Consider the following 7,562-nt stretch of genomic DNA (forward strand, 5'->3'; position numbering starts at 1 on the left):
TGATGGAGTCAAATCTAGCAGATCTCAGATAGGGGGTCCCGAACTGGTAGCCTTGGCATGATGGTAACATGGATGCATGATTTGTCCAGGTTCGGGCTCTCTTAAATAGATAATACCCTATGTCCTGCTTAATTGTATTAATTTGGAGGGATTACAAATTACAGGTTGATCTAGCATGAGATCGTATGTGTATGAAAATTGTCGTCTACAAGCCTCACCCATCGGCTTATATAGATACGATGGGTGCATATGGTTTACATAGGCCGGTTACATCTAAGGGTAATCATGATGACGACAACCTCTAGGTCTTGGAGTACACGCCAAGCACTAGTAGAGGAATGGCTGGCCACAACTTTAGTTGGTGGCGTCCATTTCAATCAACGCCACCACTATATTTTCTAAATAGTGGTGGTGTTGGCATATTTAGTGCGACATCACTAAGACCATAGTGTTGGCATCGGAAAATAGTTAAATGCCACTTGTAAGTGGGGCTCATAGTTGATACAAGACTTATACTGGTGATGTGGCCTAACATTGAAACGTCAGCACTATTATGTTTACTTGTGGCGTGTCATGTGTGGTTACGACTTACGACAACACTATATGATGTGGTGTCTATTTTTAGGAATTACTTTTATTTGTAATTATTTATTCTTAATTGATTAAAATGTTTTAAAGTATTTTTAGAATATTTTAGCCAATATATTGAGACTTTAATTTTATTACCTTTTCATTTTTTTGTAAGTGGTGAAGATTTGTATATATATTGTAGTGTATTTTTATTAAATTTAGAATACTATAATTGGAAATGGTGACATTTTAATAATATATTTTTAGTCTTTTTTATTTTCTTAATTTTTATTTCTTGTAAATAGTGACGAACATTTTTAGATTATAGTAGTCAAAACTATTTTAGTTATTTTTGAAATTTCAGTGTTTTTTGCGACTGTCAAATTTTCGTTGCGGTGCAACGTGTCATGTTTTGTAAATTGTGGTTTTCCGAAAGCTATGAAGCTAAAGTGGTGATTTTATGCATTTTACTCAAATGCGTCCTTGGCGATCGCCCGTACGTGCTGCTGCTGTGGTGTCGCAAGTCGCAACGAAGAAAAGGTTGGCATGCTTGTGCCTGTCCGTCTTTTTTCAAGGCAATTTTTTAGTCTTTTGTTAGACAAATGTTTCTGTGTGTCAGTGTGACTGGACTGATGGTTCTTGGGCCCATAGTTTAAATGGGCCAGCGTCACCATTCGCTTAAAAGACTTGCAAGTTTTTTTTTTGTGTGTGTGTGGACTGGTATTTTTTGTGAACCATGCAGGAGAAGTGCACGTGTTGTATTACTAAGCGAAAAAAAACCTATAGTGCAAATATTGAGGAACTGGCAGGTTTGCTGCTCATATATTAAGTTGGGGAAAATGAAATAAGATTCAAATAGTTACAAGACCAATGTAAGAGGTGAACATGCACCCCTTGCCTGAAAAAGGAAAAAAATACAATCTAATCCGGTTCAGAAAATTTACAGTACAGTTTAGAACGACCTTGCGGAACCACAAAACTATCTAGAAAGAACTTGAAAAGAAGGACCAACAACAACTAAAGAGGTTAATATAGCACAGGCAACTGAAACGTACAACAGCTCACCCAAGCGGTCAAGCCAAAAGTAAAAAAAAAACTACGGCAGCTGAAAACCCCAACTATAGAAAGAGGGGTTACATGGGTAAAACAACCCAAGCTAGCCATCGCCCATAAGTTAGTATCACCCTGTATCTGATCAAAATATAAGGTGCATTCGATTGATCATATTGTCGAAAAACCTATCGTTCCTTTCTTTCCATATGCTCCACTAGATTAAAATAGTCATGGAATTCGATATTTTTCTCTGTCCTCATGCATCACGCTTAATGTCATATGGCACCAAGTGATCAGGGTTGAGACAGTGGGAGGGACGACCTCTTGCAATCCACCCCGCTGTAGATTTCCTTCAAATTTATGCGTGGCTAGGCAAGCCAACGCTCACGCTATCAGGAGGTTCGCGGTCACCGACGTGTGGGTCCTCGTGTTGGTGCGTGGATTTGCTGGCGATGAGTTTCACTCAGCTGACTAGGTAGGTACGCGTGTATTCTTTTTGCCTGACAAGTGGGCTTGCTGGATGGCAGCGGACTGGCCGTAGCGGGGGTTGATGAATGGTGGGTGTGCGTTTGATTCTTAGAGCATCTCCAGCGGTTGGCCCCCCAGGGGGCGCCTAAAATCGCCGTGTAGGGGCGAACCGGTGCTAAAATCGGCGTGGGGGCTTTCGGATTTCCAGCCGCTGGCCCCAGGGTCGTCTCCAGAAGGCGTTTTTTTTAAAAAAAAAGGAATTCGGCTAAAATTCGGCAAACGGGACAAACATTCGGCTAAAATTCGGCGAACCTGACATTACTTAGGCGACCTAAATGATTTTCTACATAGCAAAGTGAAGTACTTTAAAAAAAGGGCCGCAACTACAGGCCGAAGAACACGCTGAGCGCGTCGCCGTCGCCGCCATCGCCGTTGTCCTCGTCGTCCTTCTCCTCCTTGACGCGGCCGCCCTGCTGGACTCCTGCCCGGGGTCGCCCTGGTGGACCGGTGCCGGCGCGTCATCGTCGCAGTCATCGTTGAGAACGACGACGCCTCCCTCGTCACGGCCACGGAGCCGAGCGGCGAACTGCTCTAGGGCGCGACACTGGCGCTCTAGCTCTGTCCGCGCCCACTTCAAGGTCGCCTCGTCGGAGAGCCCGGGCTCCGTCTTCACGGCGGCAAGGCTAGCAGCAAGGTAGCAAATAGTAACGAGCACAAAAACGGTATTGCAATGCTTAAAAATGAGGCCTAGGGTCCGTACTTTCGCTAGTGCAATCTCTCAACAATGCTAACATAGTTGGATCATATGATTATCCCTCAAAGTGCAATATAGAATCACTCCCGAGTTCCTATTAGCAGAGAACAAAAGATAGAAAATTATTTGTAGGGTACGAAACCACCTCAAAGCTATTCTTTCCGTTCGATCTATCCTAGAGTTCGTACTAAAATAACGCAAGCTATTCTTTCCGATCGATCTAATCAAGACTTCGTACTAAAATAACACCAAAGCAAATTCATATTCATAATACTCAATCCATACAAAGAACTACAAAGAGACCCCAAAGTTTCTATCGGAGAAAAGATAATAAAAACGTGCATCAACCCCTATGCATAGATTACCCCAACGTCACCTCGGGAATCCGCAAGTTGAGTGCCATAACATACATCAAGTGAATCAATATGATACCCCATTGTCACCTCAAGTATTCATACCACAAGACATACATCATGTGTTCTCATCTCGGAATACTCAATCCAACAAGACAAACCTTCAAAGGGTAAAGACTAAATTCATCACAACAAGAGTATAGAGGGGAGAAACATCATATGATCCATCTATGTTAACAAAGCCCATGATACAGATCATGTGAGAGAGAGATTAAACACATAGCTACTGGTACAAACCCTCAGCCCCGAGGGTGGACTACTCCCTCCTCATCGTGGTGGCCGCCGGGATGATGAAGATGGCCACCGGAGATGATTCCCCCTCCGGCAGGGTGCCAGAACGGGGTCTAGATTGGTTTTCATGGATACAGAGACCTTGCGGCGGCGGAACTTCTGATCTAGGGTAACCCCGAAGGGTTTTAGAATATTTGAGAATTTATAGTGCAAAGAAGGGGTACGGGAGGCCACCGAGGTGGGCACAACCCACCTGGGCGCGCCAGGGGGGCCTGGCGCGCCCTGGTGGGTTGTGCCCCCCTCGGGGCACCCTCCAGGTGCTGCTTTGGCCCATCAGGAGTCTTCTGGCCCATAAAAAATCCATAAAAAGTTTCGCGGTGTTTGGACTCCGTTTGATATTGATTTTCTGCGATGTAAAAAACAAGCAAAAAACAGCAACTGACACTGGGCACTGGGTCAATAGGTTAGTCCCAAAAAATGCTATAAAGTTGCTGTAAAATTATTGTAAAACATCCAAGAATGATAATATATTGGCATGAATACTTCATAAATTATAGATACGTTGGAGACATATCAGCATCCCCAAGCTTAATTCCTACTCGTCCTCGAGTAGGTAAATGATAAAAGAAATAATTTATGAACTGTGAATGCTAGCAAAGTGCATAAGTTTGATCAATGAAAATTTCAATCACTTTTCCTAGCATCATAACAGCATTTCTTTCTCATAAAATTTCTCATGTTATAGTGGCAACCAATTCGATCACATGTTAAGGTTCAAACAATGAATTCTCTTGAAACCCAAGAACCTATGTTCTTACTCACCAAGCAATTGCAATTCAAATTAATCAACAGAGTCTAAGTAAGAGCTCCACATACTCAACCATCATATAGCATTCTATGATTGCTAACACTCACCGCATACACATGAGCAAAACGTTTCAACCGGACACATAGAAAGATAGGGGCTTATTGTTTTGCCTCCCAATGTATTCACCTCAAGGGTGATGTCAACAATAATAACTCATGCTACCCATATTCAACTGGACATATGTGCCTAGATCTTTCCTCACCACATGATGCTTACCAAAATAGAAAAACAAAAAATGGAATAGAGAGAAAAACTTTGACTCTTGCATGAAAGTAAATACATAAAAGTAAAAGATAGGCCCTTCGCAGAGGGAAGCAGAGGTTGCCATGCGCTTATTTGTTTGTATGCTCAATCCCTTAGTGCAAAAGAACGTCACGTTATATTGCCCCCTGTGATGGCAACCTTTATTATGCAGTCTGTCACTTTTATTACTTTACCATCACAAGTTCGTACAACGCTCAATTTTCTCTTACACTAAATGATCTTACACTTTTAGAAGCAATTTTTATTGCCTTATTGCACCGATGACAACTTACTTGAAGGATCTTGCTCAATCCTTAGGTAGGTATGGTGGACTCTTGAAAATAGGATTTGGGTTTAAGGGTTTTTGGATGCACAAGTAGTATCTCTACTTGGTGCGGAATTTTTGGCTAGCAAAGATGGGGGGCAAGCACCACATGTTGAAGGATCTATGACAATATAACTTCTATGTGAATATGAACAAACATAAATCATTACGTTGTCTTCCTTGTCCAACGTCAACAATTTTGGCATATAATATTTTAATGGGGGCTCGCAATCACAAAATATTTCCACGATAGTGTATTTGCATGTGAAAGATCTCTTTCTTATACTAATTATTCGTGAATTGCTTGTATGACCAATATTGTGATTGTCAAGCCTCAAAAGATTTCACTTTCTAAACCCAATTTCAATCTACCACTAGGCATGATATGATTTCAACTTCATGACATTCAATTCATTCAAAGCACAAGAGTAAATGACAAACTACTCCAAAAAGATATAGGTGAAGATCAAACGAGTAGTTAAGTAAATAGGTAGCTATTTGAGGACTCTCTCTTATTTAAAAACTTTCAGATCTAAGTAATTTATTAAAACAGCAAGAAAAACAAAACAAAATGACATTTCAAGGATAGCACAACTCATGTGAAGAAGCAAAAACTTAGGCTCAACCGATACTAACCGATAATTGTTGAAGAAGAAAGGTGGGATGCCTACCGGGGCATCCCCAAGCTTAGATGCTTGAGACTTCTTGAAATATTATCTTCGGGTGCATTGGGCATCCCCAAGCTTGAGCTTTTGTGTCTCCTTGATTCCTCTCATATCACGGTTTTCCTAAATCTCAGAAACTTCATCCACACAAAACTCAATAATAACTCGTGAGATAAGTTAGTATAAACCAATGCAAAAACCTTATCATTCCCTATTGTAGAAAATCACTAAAATTACTATTCAACATTGCATATTAAATGCCTCCGCATATTTAATACTCCTATCCTCAAATAGAATCATTAAACAAGCAAACATATGCAAACATAACAGCAATCTACCAAAACAATACAGTCTGTAAAGAATGCAAGAGTATCAATACTTCCCTAACTCCAAAAATTATGAAAATTTACCACACTGTAGAAAATTTATCAGAGCTTATTTTGCAGAAAGTTTCAACATTTTATCACATTCTGACTTTCCTAGGGAATTTTTGCAACAGCAGTAAACTTTTTGTTTTCAAACAGCAACACGTATACTTGCAAAATAAGCATAGTAAAGGCTATCAATGCCACTTTTATTGAGATAAAAGATGCAAAACATTATTTTAAATAACAGAAAGCAAGTCCTAATAAAATAAAATGATGCTCCAAGCAAAACTCATATCATGTGATGAATGAAAACATAGCTCCAAGTGAGGTTACCGATAATGTTGAAGACGAAAGAGGGGATGCCTTCCGGGGCATCCCCAAGCTTAGTTGCTTGGGTATTTCTTGGATATTAACTTGGGGTGCCTTGGGAATCACCAAGCTTAGGGTCTTGTCACTCCTTATTCTCCTCATATCGATATCTCACCCAAAACTTGAAAACTTCAATCACACAAAACTTAACAAAACTTCATGAGATAGGTTAGTATGATAAAGAGCAAACCATTTCACTTTGGTACTGTCAAATACAAGATTCATAATTGTTTCCACACAATGCCTACTGTAGCATATCATTTTAAGAATTTATATTGAGCAATATAAGCGATAGAAACTAGAAAGCAAGCAAACTATGCATTCAAAACAGAATCTGCCAAAAACAGAACAGTCTGTAATGATCTGGATAACTACCATACTTCTGCTACTCCAAAAATTATGAAACAATTAGGACCACGTGAGAAATTTGTATATTAAACTTCTGCAAAAAGAATCAACTCAAAAGCACTCTTCAGTTAAAAATGAGACTTATTTTCGTGAGCGCAAAAGTTTCTGTTTTTCAGCACGATCAAATCGACTATCACCCAACATGATCCCAAAGGCTTTACTTGGCACTTTATTGAAACAAAAGCAATAAAACATGATCAATACAGTAGCACAATCATGTTAACACACAAAAACAGTAGGTAAAAGTGTTGGGTTGTCTCCCAACAAGCACTTTTCTTTAATGCCTTTTAAGCTAGGCATGATGATTTCAATGATGCTCGCATAAAAGATAAGAATTGAAACAGGAAGAGAGCTTCATGAAGCATATGACTAGCACATTTATGTCTAACCCACTTTATATGCATAGGGATTTTGTGAGCAAACAACTTATGGGAACAAGAATCAACTAGCATAGGAAGGCAAAACATGTGCAACTTCAAAACAACCAACACATAGAGAAGAAACTTGGTATTATTGAGATATGTAAGAGCATAAGTTCCTTCATCATAATAATTTTCAGAAACATCATGAATGGATTCAACAATATAACTATCACATACAACACTCTTTTCATGATGCACAAGCATAGAAGATTTATCACTCTTTATGGCATACATGTCATCATAATAATCATCATAGATAGCAACTTTATTGCCATAGTCAATTGAAACCTCTTCCAAAATAGTGGATGTATCACTAAATAAAGTTATGACCTCTACAAATCCATTTTCATCAATATTGTAATAAGATTCAACACCCTCCAAAATAGTGGGATCACTACTACCTAG

The sequence above is a fragment of the Aegilops tauschii genome, chromosome 7 (genome assembly GCF_002575655.3).
Source record: "Aegilops tauschii subsp. strangulata cultivar AL8/78 chromosome 7, Aet v6.0, whole genome shotgun sequence".
NCBI classification, from domain to species: domain Eukaryota; kingdom Viridiplantae; phylum Streptophyta; class Magnoliopsida; order Poales; family Poaceae; genus Aegilops; species Aegilops tauschii.